Source organism: Desmodus rotundus, chromosome 8, assembly GCF_022682495.2.
Source record: "Desmodus rotundus isolate HL8 chromosome 8, HLdesRot8A.1, whole genome shotgun sequence".
In the NCBI taxonomy this organism is placed as follows: Eukaryota; Metazoa; Chordata; class Mammalia; order Chiroptera; family Phyllostomidae; genus Desmodus; species Desmodus rotundus.
In genome coordinates, this window is record NC_071394.1 from 123,011,179 (window position 1) to 123,027,122 (window position 15,944).

Genomic DNA, 15,944 nt, shown 5'->3' on the forward strand with positions numbered 1-15,944 from the left:
CAGGATTTCTGTAGTCCATGTGAATTTGCCTCGTCTCATCCATAATGCCGCAGACACTGCGGGCCAGTGTCCGCATCAGACAAATGTCAAAAACATAATACTAAGTGAAAGAAGTCAGTTACAACATACCACCTTTGAATAAGTCCATTTATATAAAATGACCAGAATAGGTAAATCTATAGGGACAGAAAATAGACAATGGTCGCTTAGGGGGGGTGTGGCTGGAGAATGACTGCTACTACGTCCAAGGTTTCTTTTTGAAATGCTGAAAATATTCTAACGTCGGTGGCTGCACAACACTGTGAGTATACCAAATACGACTGAGTTGTGCGTTTTAAATACGTGAATTTCACGGAGTCTGTAAGTTACATTTAAATAAACTTTAAAAATAAAGTCTAGCCTATCATTAAACTAAAAGTATATTTAAAATTATAAAATTTGATAATGAATTTTAAAAGTCATTTACTATTTGGAATAGAGTGTAACCAATCACAAATAATATTCACCTATGTTTTAAAACATTTATAGAACCCTATTATTTGTACCCACAAAGGAAGCGTGCTTTTCTACCCCTGGGTCAGATTAGATACCCAATTTAATCCTGGCTAAGGCTAGTGGTTTGACTCATTAGCCTGCTTCTACCCAACATGCTTTTCATTCAACAGTCTGAAGGGTCACCTGAGCCATTCCCAAACTTAAATTTCCCTGGGAGTATCTCTGAAGGAAAAAGTTGGATAAAGGAACTTGCAGAATAGTAATTTTCCCAACCTGTTTCTGCCTCATCCTCTTCACTTGGATATGAACACGTTTACATGGGCACAGTAATGCAAACGTCATTTAATCCAGTACTTTTTTTCCTCATATTGTGTCATGGGGGAGGAGAATGACACAGGTGGGAGTTTTAAGAAAACTAAATCCTTATATTCCAAGGAAGAAAATTAACATCTACATATAAAATTTAAATGTTAAAAATTGAAGAAAATCGTGTTTTCTAAAAACATGGATTCCTAAAAGAAGTGGCTTTGGGGCATCTGGAATCATGGCTTTGGAGAAATGATATAAGGGATTACTATTTCAAAATTATGTGAATGAAAATTAAAATCAATTTAATAAATAGGTTATTTTTCTTAATAACTATGTCTTGCTATCTGTTTGCTGCAGAACTTTACTTACTTATCATTACCTCAGTAAACTGTCACCTGACTGGGTTTAGGGTTGGTAACTGAGCTATGGTTATTACATGCAGTATGAGTAGGGCCATTCCAAAACTAACAGAGATGAGTGTACGCAATACTAACTAGCACAATTATTTTCCCCATGTAGCTTGTTTGCTACTTGTCTTGTTTTGTAAAATAATGTTTACATGAGGGTATTGTCAGTTCCGGTTGGAGAAAGACAAATGTCTATTTCCCCCGTTGCACAGTTACATATGGTGAGAGGTAGCTGGCCCCTGAATTCAGGGTTTTCTGGGGGTTGACCCCCTCACAGACTGAAGCCACGAAGGACTCTGCCTGACCTGCTCCTCCATTCCCTGCGCTTACTATCTCAAACGTGCCTTCTCCCCTCCTTTCTAATTCAGCTTCTTTGGGGAAGTGTGAGGGTTAGCTTTTGAATCAAAATCCCTTACCTTGTCACTGATGACTTAGTAAAAACAAAATATTAACTGCCTTGCATATGCCCTCTCCTGCCTCCGCCCTTTCCCTCTCCTTCGTGCCATTTGCATTGTCTACATTTGAAGTGGGGTGATAGTTTGCACTGCCATATCAAGATACCGGAGGCTTAGACAACAGAAATGTATTCCCACAGTTCTGGAGGCCAGAAGTTCAAGATCGGGGTGCCAGTGTGGTTGGGTTCTGGTGAGACTTCCCTTCCTCGCTTGCAGACAACTATCTAGAAACTTCTTTTTTGTGACCACTAGCTATTTGTAAGAGAATACGAAACTATTTCTATTTAAATTCCTTTGTAATGTCTATTCAAGTAAAACTGCTAAAAATGTAAGGGCACAATGGGTCACCGTTAGCATATTTTTCATTTCAGGATTTGTAGCTGTCTTCAATGGTGATTTAGGATGAGATTTTTTTTGAAGCAAAAAAAGTTCTCTTTTTACAGATCTTCTATCTTTTATATATTATATGGATTTTCAACCATAATACATAACTGAATTCAACAAGATAAATGAACTCTAGAGACTTTTACCTCAGTTATTCTAATGTATATGGGAACTTCGTGATTGTTTTCAATTGGACAGAAAGTAAACAAGATAATAACTGAGCTAACCAACTTATTCAAAGTCTAGGTAAATCTGAATCAGAAAAGAAACTATTTAGAACACCCAAATTCAAACTCAAAATATCAAACTATTTTATTGTATCTCCTTAATGACTGGTTCTTATCTAGGAATGTATATTTTTAAATCAAATCAACAATACCCAAGTAAACTTGTAAAAAATATATATATAGGGGTCCTTTGTAAACCTCTTAGGATTTATAAGAGAACATTGAAGTATTTCACGAAAAATAAATTCAAGCATTACATAAAAACATACTTCTTAGAGGATTTTTTATTTTTATGCCTCAATCTCTCAGTCAGTAAAATCTAACCATAGTAACTCTGTCTTAACTCACCTTTCTGGTGACATTCGAAAGAAAAGGCTCCAATATAAACGAAGTTTTGTTGTAAACATTAATTATGAAATTATAGACATTTTTGTTACTTTCCTCCCTCATTTCTAGCCATATCTGCCCCCACAAAAAAATAAAACTGTTTTCAAAAGAATGATATTTACTTTGAATGGCCAGACATGGCTGGCTGTTTCTTTGCTTTTAATATTCTTGTTTACAGTTTAAGTTCTCTATTTTTTGCTGATTACATGAAACATGTAAATTTATGCTGATTTTCCTATTCAGGTTAAATGAAAATTTGCCAACTATTATCCGAACTCAGGTAAATTCTCATTTCTATTTTCTCTTTAAATAGTCTCTGTTAATTTTAAAAATCTACACTCCTTTCTTTCCTCTCCTCAATAAACCTTCTGCCAACAGGGTAGAGAGGGAATTTTTTTTTATTGAATTCAACCAGAAAACTGTAATTGTGTTCCCTTGACATCGTGGAATATGAATTCTTTAGAAATGTAGTTTTATTGATTTCAGTAACTTAGGGAGACAAACCAAAGTTAGCAAAATACTTCCGGGGAGATAACCTACTGTTTTGTCAACCAAAGAAGAATTTTTTTTTCTTTTTTAATATCAGCTTTCTTGAAATGTTATGCAATCCTCTTAAGAGCACAATTCCAGCTTCCAAAAACCAAATTTAAAAGCTTATGTTAAGGTGTGCTGATACGTTGAAACTGGACAGATCATTATTTTTCACCTTATACCTGGCTAAAAATTTGAAGTAGTGACCATAAACCATCAGCATGTGTCATTGAAATACTAATTTTCAGGCTCTAAGTGTAAGTATGATATGGTATATAGAGGAAGAAGTATTAGAGTAGAAAAATTCTAAGGTTTAAAGGCATTTAAATAAATTTTGCTTTTTCTTTGTCATCTTTACTCATAATAGCAAAGTGATAGAATTTTGCGTTGTGAGAAAATGGAAGTATAATAGGAGTAAAAATTGCTAAATCAATTTTCAGCAGCCAATCTAATTCAGGTATGTTATTTTTCTCCTTAAGAGGGAAAATAGTAATTTTCCATGACTACTTCATTTTATTCTTTTTCAGACACACAGTTTTAGTCAATATATCAAATACCACTTAAATTACTGCTATTGCATCTGATTTTTAAATTTTATTTTTAACAATGGGACCTTAAACTTGTATAAAGCTTTACCGATTTAGAAACAATTTCAACTCTAATTATCTCATTGGAACCATGAAGAATCCCTATGATAAACTCAGTTGCAAAATTGTTCATCGCATTTCAAAAAGGAGAATTCTTTAAATTACAGAATTCATTGGATCTTGTAAAACATGATCCCAAAACTGAACTGAATGGAAGGGGCCAGGGTCTGAAATTGAGTTAAAAAAAGATAAGACTAATGCAGAAAATGAGATGAGGGGAAGCAGATGAGTGGCCCGGCAATCAGTGGACTCCATGAGGATCCAGGTCCAACACTAGGGTGTTCCCACAACAGGCCATCTAGCAGAGAGTAAGGAAGCTACCTGTAAAGACACAGACAGGTGGCTGCCATCCAGAGATAGATGAGGACAGTGGCACATCAGTGGAACCAGGATTTAATACCCCAAATTACTCCATCCTTGGGGAGAAAAGATTCAAGGACTGCGATGCTCTGAAAACACATAGATAATTCAGGCAAATGACTGGGTTCCTGAAGCTGGGATATAAGGACTCAGTGAATTTGCTACAGAAGATTTTTAATGGTCTACCTGTCAGCAGACTCTTAACACTTCAAATCCAACCTCCTTGTGGATCATTCTCAAATGCAAATCTGATTGAGAGCCTTTAATGGTTCCTCACAAACATGTTATCATCCCCCCCCTCCAAAAAAAAACCCCTTTAAAATGGGATGTTTTTCTGTCTTGCTCATTTCTCATTTTCTGCCATGGCACTTTATATTCTACTATCATTTCATATTTTAGAATCTTTTTGTTATTCATTCCACCTGCCAGGAAAATCCTTTGCTTCCTTTTCTGTATGACTATCTCTATTTTCTGTCCTAAAACCATGGTTCTTAAAAAATTTACCCAACAAATACTTATTGAACACCTACTAATAGCACTGTATTAGAATCTGAGGATATAGAGATAAATAAATAAGGCCTTTGAGTCCTAGAATTTCATAGCAAAGTGGAAGGGGAGATGCTTGTAGGTATAGCTGAGCCATTACAATTCAACAAAATAGTGGTACTATTGTTAAAGAATATTTTTAAAAGAAACTATAATCATCAGTTTCATTTGGATATACAATGAACATGTATCAAAGACTGTATTTGACTTACTAATTACTGAGGGAACCAATAAGATGGTATTGAATCAAGTCAATTCTTGATTCAAATGAGAATACCAAAAAAAAGAAATGATAGACACATATATACCTGAAAAGATGCATTTGTATTTCTGAAATAAATTTGTAAATACATGAGAATAAAGCAATAGTCAACTGAACTCCACCAGATACAATTAATTTGCATTTCTATGGACAAGGCTCATTTGCATGATCAGTTTTCTACATTTTTCTAAAGTTGTGAAGTAGCTCAAAGATAATGAAAAGGGTAGATAATTCTGATGGGTGCATTAGACAAGACAGAAAATGATGTTTTCTTGCCATATCAAAGTTTTCCACAAATCCTCTTGACAGAAGAGAGTTGAGGCTTATGCGTGAGTGATGGTCATGCTGATTGTGTATGTAAATTTGCCTACAGTTAGAGGAACTAGGAGGAAAAGTTCAAAAAATATTTGATGCCTTGATTTTTAATGTGAATTGAACTTTTCCAGGCTAATGTGAGAATGAGGAACATGAACTCTGTTAAGAATGTGAAACAGTTATGAGCAAGAGGTTCAAGGTGGTAAAAATTAATGGGTCTCAAGGATGTTTCCTTGTGAGCACTGGGGAATAATGCCCTCGGTCTTTCTGAGCTTAACAATACACTGATGAAAAGAATTCTTTCTGAATGACTTCAGGCAAGCACAGTCAATGGCCCTTTCTTCTTAGTTTGGTGGTTCTCAAAGTGTGGTCCAGGAACAGCAATATCAGCATCATCTGGGAGCTTATTAAAAGTGAAAATTCTTGGGTCTTACCCCAGACCTACTGAATCAGACATTCTGGAAGGTGTGGTGGGGTGGTGCTGGTAATCTGTTTTCTAACATGCCCTCCAGGAAATTCTACATTTTCTTGAGTTTAAGATCTACTGTCTTCAAGGTGTGGGTAGCTACTACAAGACCTGCAATAATTTATCTGCACATCTGTTCCTTTATTGTTTCCTCTAGACTATGAGAACACATACTGTATCTTTCCTCAATTCCCAGGTCAAGCCCACGGTGGGTATGGTATGACAAAGGTTCACTGAATGGCTGAGCAAATGACTTGCACAAGTAAGAAACCTGACACAGGAACATAGGATCCAGAGTCTGCGGGACCCACAGAAGAGCTCATTTGAATATTGGATGAGAATGCCTCAAGGCCTCCAATGAGAGAAGATTGCACTTACACGTACGGGAGGAGAGGTGCTAGATTCTGGCTCCCCCTAGGAAGCAGAGCCTGAAGTAAGGATTCACATGAAGGTAATTTATATTGAAAAGTGATCTCAAGGAAGTGAAATGGGATACAGGGAGGAACTAAAGAAGGAAGGAGGAAAGATTCTTGAATTGGTCTTGCCTCCTGAATAGGCAATTGGAGTTCAATCCTGCCAACAACCTTGGGGAACCCACAGAACACACTTCCAAATTGTCCACCAGAAGAGTGGAAGAAGAAGAACTTAACCACTTCCTCACGTCCTTTGCTCCAGGTTTACCTCATGGGTTGTAAACTCCCTCAAAATTCCAAGCTATGCTTGCAAAAATGGGCACCTTCAATGTCTCAGAGAAACCCTCAGACAGAAAGCCAGCGGTCCTGGATGCCAACCAAGGGGCTGTCAGTTTACACTGTTAGGTAGCTGGTTGCGGCAGCAATGGCTACAATAAAAGGAGGGACACAAGAAGCGCTGAGTCTGTAGTCATTTTATCATAGGCCAGAATCTTCCAAAGTTAAGATCATCCCACTTTCTCCACCTCCAAGAGGAAACATTTGGCCCGTCCTAGAAAGAAGATCTGATTTAACAGGAGATCCAGCAGATGCCTTCAAGAGTCAGAGGAGAAGGTAGTGCGGAGGCTGAGTGGGCTTGGTGCATATCAGCTCTGGAATCCACAGCCTGGCATTCCATCTTTGCCACTCACTGGTTACACATTCTTGAGAAAGTATTGTTTTCCACAGTCCTCAGACTATTCACACCAAACTGCAGTAATTACCTACTTACCATTCTTAAGCAAGTTAGGAGATGGAAATAATATAATGTTTATAAAAAGCATTAAAACGAAACCAACCAAATTAACAAAATAGCTAGTTATTATTAAGCTTTTGTTATATGCCGGTCACTATAATCAGTGTTTTATAATCCTTAAAACTGAATGTAACTAGGTTGTGTCAACCCCGTCTTACAAACGAGGAAACTGAGGCACAGTGAGATCAGGTAAGAAATGCGCACACCCGTGCGTGCACACACACACCCAGCAAGTGACCAAGTAGATAATGGAACAAAGCTACCAGGCTCCCAAGCAAAGTGTTTTTATAGCAATCACTTTCAAACGTTTTTCAACACTCTCAGTTTGTGTGACAAACTATTCACATAAAATAAGGCAGCACGAGGAGGCAGAATGGCCATCGCTCCCTGCTGCAAAGTGACTCACTGCAGGTCTCTCCATCCAGGCTTCTTATACAACACTGGCTTGCGGGTAACAATCAAAAGGGATGAAGCAGTAAAAGTGGTCGATCTGTGGGGTCTACAACTTGGGGGGAAAGTGGTATGACTGTAGTGTATCTGGATCTGCCCAGCTGCTTTAAAAGCACATGTCCCACAGCCAGCGCCACTGAAGGCAGGCCTCCCGTGCACAGTTCCTTTGCTCCTTTGCAGTCTGGCATCTCCATGCCTCTCTGCACCTCCTGATTTTCTTCTCATAGTCTCCTGTGTGACTTCATTTCTTACTTCCCCACTTGTGGCCTTGCCTCACCTTTCCAACCAGAACCTCGGCATAACTTTTTAACCTTCTTTCTATCAGTTTCTTGTTATGCTTCCAATTCCCATTCTACCTTCAGCATTTTACACTAGATAACTACCTCACCAATTCTAACATAGTCTCCAGGACCACCAGTCTCAGCTTAGCACCTTGTTGGGAAAGAGGATATCTCATTGGATTGGTCACCTGGATAAAACACAGATTTGATAGGGAAAATAGAGTCTGATATCACACCGTTTTTCTTGGGATATGGTCTGGGACCTAAGAAATTTTTTATTGAAATGTACGGCACCCGATTATTGGCAATTCGATGGATGAACCTCATCCACATGTTTTAAAGGTTTTTACGAGAGCATCTAAGGATGCAATTTCTCTTTGGATCATTCAAGTATGTAGTTCTGGCCTGGAAATGTGATAAATGCTATGTCTATTTTGGATCTAAGGGTAACTAGGTGGTGATGAGGATGGTGACAGGGACTGTCAAACTGTCACAACAATTCACACCTATGATCTCTCTTTGAGAAAAGGAAACAGTCCATGGGAAAGACCTAGACATTGGTTTCCTATCAGCCTTCAGCACTTCGCCAGAGCGGCAGTCACGCCCAGCAAATGTTAATGGTCTCACATTTCTGCCCGCGGTACCTTCTGCGTATTCAGGCTTCAGCAAATGAGTAAACATATTTGGGAGGATGAAAGCCAGGTTTCTCAGTAGTAGCGAAGGGAATGACAGAAAAGAAAAAAGGAGAGACTGGAATATATCCCGAGACGGTGTTGAGTGGAGATTAATGTAATCAGCATGAACACAAGGTTTATTACTGATATAGGCGTTTGCTAGCTCTGTTGCTGAGTGGATCTAGAAGTAGTGTCACACCTGTCAGCAGTGAGTATACCTCGTATCAGGGCTCCTTGGATAAAAGGCTGATTGTAGGACTACAGCAGGAAGAGCAAACGATGAACCTGAGACATGTTGATGAGCCAGTGCATACTAAATCAATCAATCAATCAATCAATCATCATGGAAACATGCCAAAAAAAGAAAGAGGGGAGCTAGATCTAAATTTGAATAATTTGAACATCAAAATCAATAAAAATAGTAATGGATTATAGCCCATTGCATAGGATAATAACCCATGAGTTCATATTGAGATAGATAGATAGGTAGATAGAAAGAAAGAAAGATAGATAAAGAGAAAGAGGACAATCTTGCTATTCAGGAGACTGCTGAGTAAACATGGATGAAATGATGGGTTTGGGAAATTATGGGCAGTAAATCTAGCCGGCGAGCGTGTGACGACAAAATCTTCACATACTGTCATGACTGTCACGACAGAGTGGCCACCCACGAATTTTCGATGTGATGCACCGAGAGGTGAGATGATCCCTTCTGGGATATTTCTGCCACAAAGATACAACCTGAATCCAAGCATGAGGGGATGCCAGACAAACTCACACTAAGGGGCAGTCAGAGCCATCAAGTTCAAAAAGACAAGGAAAGGCTGGAGACCTAACCGTTCCAGATGAAGGGGGATTAAAGAGACTTCAGTGTGAAATGTATGATCCTGAAGTAGGTCTTGATTTTTTTTAAAGTTATAAAAGATAATCAATGTTAGTACAATCAATGAAATTTGACTACAAACTATGGATTAGATAGTATTATCGTATTAACGTTAAATTTCCCGATTTTGATCACTGTCCTGTGTTAAAGAATACATATATGTTATATCAGAGAATGCCCCTGTGATTAGGGAATGCACACTGAAATATTTAGGGGCAAAACAGGGCCATGTTTCCAACTCAATCTCGTATTTCAGAAAACTGATGAGAGAATGTAAACAATTTCTGAAGCTGTGTAAAAAGTATATACACGATTTCCTTCTACCATTTTGCAATTTTGCTATAACTTTGAAATTGTATTACAAATGAACAAACAAAATATTTCCATGACTTGAAAGTAGATAGTTCCCTGTGAAAGAAGAAAAAATAAATAGCTTTGAAATGGGAAGAACGTGGTAATGGGAAAGCAAAGGAGAAATTAACATTTCTTTACTACCATAGTAACAGAGCCCTTTGCAGCACAGATATGACCAAAGGGTTATAAACCTCTACCGAAGGTAAGAAGCATTTCTGGAACTTCAAAACCCAGTCTTCAAATGTGTCACTTCATAGGGAAACTGTAAGTCCTTTAAAAGCAGCAGGGTTGGGGTTCTTTTCCCCCCCAGATATGTGAGAGTTCTTGTGCTCAGTATTTCCATTGAGATGAGCACTAGATCAAACCTAACTGGTCTCTGGAAGTTATAATTGGGGAAGCCTTATCTTTGCCTTGAGTTAATGGGTACACTCATTTAGCACAGCTGATGGGGCTGGGGGCAGTACTGAAGGATGGTCAGCAGACCCCCTCCATAAATACAGCTTTTGTGCCAGAATTCTTCTCTTTGCTTCTTAGGTTCTTTAAAATTTTGTAATAATTTGATTCCTTTTTTCTGGTTAAGTGAAAGGGGGCTAAGATTACCGAATACTACTTGCTATAGGCATACACAGTTACAATGCTTCATTTGATCTTCACAAGACTACTGAGAACTAATTATCATTGTCCTATTTCACAGATAAAGAAACCAAGGTTCCATGGTGGGGTGACTTCCCAATAGTCACACATAAAATAAATGGCCACCCACCCACCTGCAGAACGCCTGCTCTTTCCACCCCACTGCCCTGCCTCTGCATGAGGTTGTGCTGCTTCTGGAGAGTGAATCAGGTTACATCTGCCTCAGGACCACCTACTTCGTTAGCAGAGAGAGTTGGAGGGCGATGAGAAGGTGCTGGACGTGTGAGCGCTAGGAAGGCCTAGAAGTGGTAACGGGAGAGAACCAAAGTTATAAATAAAAGTTCCCTTCTGTTTCCATTTCATCAGCCATCTCGGTTTTCTTCCCACCCGCTTTAAATGTTTTAATCACCCAGTTGCTCATTCCTTTTGTTTTTATGCTTTGAAATACTATTATGGATCTGAGAAGCAGAGTGGAAATCTTTGTTCTTAGTAAATATACATTTGGCAACTGCCCAGCTGGGAAGTAAGCCCGTGAAAGCAGCTATTAGAGCAGCCCACAGTGAATGGGCTTCACGGGATGTTAGTCCCAGGGTCCCTGGGCTTGGATTTGAACATAGGGAATAAAGAGTATCTCTCAACATACTTCATACCCATGTACACACACACACACACACACACACACGATGAAGATACCATACAGAAACTGACAGATCACAAACTCTACAGTTTGACAGAAATACATCCAAGTCTTAGCTTCTTCCTTCATAGTTGTTGAGGCCCTGGGGAAATGACAGCCACTTCAAAGATTTCAGTCAGGAGTCAAGAAGCAAGAGTCACGATGTCACAAATTCCTCAGAACGGTGACGCCGCGGGCTTCTCTTTTGTCAAACAGGAGTGAAATATCACCCCTGCTCTGTCAAAGGTTCTTATGATACTCAAGTCAAATAATGGATATTAAAGTGCTTCAGATACACATTAAATCCCATACAAATTGAAGGGTTGTTTTCCCCATTGTCAATAAATCACTGGACGCCGAGCAAAAGGTCAACCTCTATAAATATGAAATAATTCACAGTGGTTCTCTGGAATGTAATCATTCTCCCATTAGACTAATCCCACAGGCAAGAACCTTGTCTGGCACATCGTAGGCATTGAACAAATAATAAACATGCCTGGACACAGAATTGGAAGTAGAGGCCAAAATATTTTACCATACTGTGTTGTTTCCTCAGAGTCACCTTGAAACACCAGCCCCGACACAGCACCTGGCACGACACTCCGGCAGTGACTGATTTTATGTGTCAACTTGGCTGGGCCACAGTGCCCAGATATTCGGTCTAACATTATTCCGGACGTTTCTGTGAAGGTGTTTCTCGGATAGGATTAACATTTAAATCTGTAGACTTTGAGTTTGAAGCAGATTACCTTCCATAAGGTGGCGGGAGGGGGGGCAGGGGGGCGGGGGGGGGCCTCCGTTAGGCAGCCTGGCCTCTCCTGAGCATGAAGGACATCCGCCAGCAGACTGCCTTTGGGCTGGAACTGCAACTCTCCTCTGGCTTCCAGCCTGCTGGCTTTCCCTGCAGAGTTTGGGCTCACCAAGCCTCCCAATCACGGGAGCCTGCTCTTGAAAATAAATCTTTCTTTCTATAAATACACATCGCATTGATTCTGCTTCGCTGGAGAGCCCCCACTAACACAATTATCAATATTCAATAGATATTAAGGTGTTTAATACCAAAGTGAATTAAATCATCAAATTATTTCACTCTAAAAGAATCACTTTTTTCCCAAATAAAAATTACTTCCAAAATGTTTCCATATTCATTTATCCATTCCTTCCCAAATATTTATTGACTCTCTTCTCATTTAATTGTTGACTAGAGGCAGAAAAAAACAAAAACTCTGCATAAAGCAAATAGAGGGCCACACCCCAATTTAGTGATGGTGAGAATCCAATATGCTGACATATTACAAATGTAAAAGTTACAGAAAATTAATCTAATTTTGTGGGACTGCTTCTATTGTAGCAAATATTGCTTGTTGACTATAGGAACCTTAAGGAAATTTCTGTCTCTCTGGAAATGCTGGACTTAGAAAATGGAACTGAAGTAGAATTCATTTATGCTGCATCTAATGTCAAAAAATGGCAGTGAAATCCTGAAAGGAACATGAAATTGCTGTACCTTCTAAAGTGTCTATGAATAAAATAGGTGAGGAGAAAGAGAGAGATTCAATTTAACACTGAGAGTAATTTTCACCTTTCCTTCCTGGGAAAACATGTGAAAGGTCATGTGTTGTCATGGAAACACTAAAATAAGAAATCTGTTCTCAAATGCTTGTAGTTAGGTGCAAGGTTGTCAAATATAGGCTGTTTGTATGTGTCTCTTACAGAGCAGAAAAACACTGGTAATGCTCCGGTACGTAATCACCCCTGTATTTATTCCAAATCTTCCCTCGGTTTGTGTTTTGTGTGCATGACTTCCCAAAGGTATTTCCTTTTATTTTCTTTCACAGAGTTTACAAAAGGCATCTAGCCCAAACCTTTGTAATGTCACTGGGTTAAAATCTAAAGTATAGGCTTTAAAGCTTAAAGGTCCTTTAAGAGAATTTAATACAAAGCAAGAGGCCTGTTCAAACTCATGAACCCATGCTCACAAACACAAAACACGTGAAGCAACAGTTGTAATGGCTGAGCTGTAAAAGCCATGGAGCTTAGGGTAAGACACCCCTGAATTTCAGTCCTGGTTCTTCCCTTTCGTTCTACTGAGTGAGTGACCTTGGGCAACATACTTAACTCCTCTCTTACTTCTTTTCTAATATATAAAATGAAACTAATTGACTCACTTTTTATAGAATTATTGAATAGATACTAAATAATAGAGACCCCCAAAGTACAGATATTCGTTATTATTATCTCCTTCCAATTACTCACATTAGTGAATAGGACGAGAGCTGGGACAACTGAACTTGACCTTTAATTTCCAGATCCCTTCTATTACTTTTGAGCCTCGCGGCTATACACCTTCTGACCATTGTAGATCATTGACACCAGTTCCCATCAGAAGCCTACAACTCTTTCCCTGACCTTTAAGGATCTCTATAACCTACCCAGATGCTGCCTCGCCATCTTGAATTGCATGCTACCAATCAATCTCGAGCCGCTAAGCGTTAAAGCTGGAAGAGACTCAGGTACCCTCATTTCATGGATGGGAAAGTAGAGTGTTCGGTTCAAGATCCAACTGCTAGTGAGGGACAGAGCCCAATGTCCCAACTTCTGATTCAGAGCTCCCGACTTCGCGACTCACAAACACTGACCCCAAAAAGCAAGAATGCATTGCCCCTTCCATACACTGTGTGAACTTCCAGTGCTCTGTCTTTGCCTTGGAGAGAGCCATTTTCTTCCAACTTGGATACCAGTGTGAGTATATGAAATCTTCCTAAGGGTTATAGCATCAGGAATATTTTAAAGAGTAATTTCTACTTCCTCAACATCCTGATCTTCTTTTTCTCAAAAGTGAGCTTCCTGAGAACCTACCTTTCTTTCACTTTACAAAAGAAACTTGTTTCCTTAAATCATCCCAGTACTTACTATGGTGCCTTATCCCAGAATGAGAAAAAAATTTACCCAGGCAAACTATAATTATTAGTGAAGATGCTCCAAACTTTTCTTTGTCTTAAGCATATTTATAGTAAAAGAGAACAATGGTGTTTAAAAACAGTAGCTGATGTCAGGTTGTTCTAAAATTGGATACATGATAAATAAAAGGTAAAAAGAATGACATTTTAGTGACTTTACCTCTTCCATCCCCGACGATTATCCAAAAATTTATCAGCTTTGAGGCAGAGCCCTATGAGACGAAAACAGAGAAAGTGCGGTTAAGAAATGCTGAATGCTAAGAATTTTGTATCTCAAATTAAAATGCATAAAAGTTTTGCAGCTATGCCTAACATATCCTTAGAACACGCAATTGGCTGAAAACCACCTTTAAACAGTCAAAGTCATATACCTTTGCTTCTCTTAAAAGCAATTACAGTGTAGTGTTTTTTCAGAACTGCAAAATTTTCCAAGGCGCACTGTATAGAATCTACCTACAACAAGGACCGCGGTGCTCCACCCAGACCCTCCGGTCAGACAGAACACTCACATCCACGCTGCAGATGGATTGTAGCAGGCTCTTTCCCTCTCCTTCCCTCCCCCTCCTCATATCCTTCCCCTCCCCATGCTTCCAGACTGCAACTAATTAATTCATTGGCTACTGTTGTCCAGGAGATTGATTGTTAATTGTATTATTCATGCAACTTTGCTGTATAGCACAAGAAATGAATCACTTTTCAGTTTCAACTGCCAGTAAGACAGACTTTGCAGACTAAAAGGCTTTTAAAAATAATTCCCATTTAATGGTAAGCGGGGAAAGATAGCTGCCAAAAGAGAGCAGAGAAGCAATACAGACGCATGAGTAGAAAAACAGCCTCCAGAATCCACTACCAGGGTAAATGGGGCCACACTCAGGCTTCTGATTCTGGCCAATGTAAAATAGCAAGGTCCAGATTTATCCTCTTGCCTGAAACAACCCAAAAATTGAAAAAATATATGAAGCAAGAGTTTTAAGACACTGGACAAAAGGAGGACAAAGGAGAACACAGGGTTAATCTGGAACACAGGAGCGCTGGAAGGGTGTCTACGGGGAGGGAGTCAGAGGGGAAATGCCTTGACCATTCTGGTCTTTGAGTGGCCAGAAGAAACTGTCATTGGATATTTGGGTGCCGAGGAGAAAAGTCTAGAGCTCACTATCCCCACAGAAGTCATTTGACTCTGGAGGGTTCTTTCACTTTGAAGGCTGGCTTATTATGGTCAACATTTAGGTCATTACTACACTCTCTGCAACAGCAGCAGTATTATGTCTTTAAGCCCAGAAAAAAAAAAACCTCAGAAAAAGAAAAAGAAGCCATACAGGAAACCTGCACAATAAGCAGTATATAAGCAAAAACTGTCCTAATAATAAATATCCTGAAGCAGAAACAGGACAGAAAAGAACTCAGAAGTTCCAAGCTAAGAGGTTCCAGTTCAAGATGTCAACAGAGAAGGCTCTTGAATGTACCTCCTCCCCAGGACACACTGAATTTACAGCAACATATGGAACAATTTCCTCTGAAAAAAGTCCAAAAGTAGCTGAGCAACCCCTACACACCAGGCAAATGGGAAAGTCCCATACAAAGAGCAGAAGAGGCTGAGACAATGATCTCACCATAAACCTTCACCCCAGCACAGTGGCCCCCAATCTGAAAGGAACTCACAACTCAGAGCTTCTCACTGAGAAGTGAAGGATTTGAACCCCAGATCTGGTACCCCAGCTTGTAAAACCTACACCTGTGAAATGGCCAGCTCTGAAAGCCCAGGGGGCTTGCATCCAGGAGACCCATAAGGCTATAGTGAGCCTAGAAACAGCTCTTGAAAGGGCTCATGTGACCTCACCTGGCCACATCCCAGGGCCCAGCCCAGAGGCAGCAGACTCAAATGGCTATTTTCTGTAAAAGAAAGACTCTACTTATCTCAAAAGCTTCAGCCTGAGAAGCGGGCATGTCATTTAATATTCATCTAGGGGCCAACTGAAATACTCTTCAAAGACCGTGGGGGCAAGCGGGTGCCACGCTCTCACTCTGCCTCAAGGGGC

At 39.5% G+C, this 15,944-nt stretch overlaps 1 long non-coding RNA gene across 1 annotated transcript in view; it reads right to left on the reverse strand.

Moving 5' to 3' along the window:
* Nucleotides 1-14,120, reverse strand: part of LOC128781466 (uncharacterized) — a 56,681-nt gene extending 42,561 nt beyond the window's left edge. The window contains exon 1 of the long non-coding RNA XR_008427447.1: nucleotides 14,069-14,120. This is a non-coding gene — a long non-coding RNA (uncharacterized lncRNA). The remainder of the gene's footprint in view (nucleotides 1-14,068) is intronic.
* Between the last annotated feature and the right edge of the window lie 1,824 nt (nucleotides 14,121-15,944).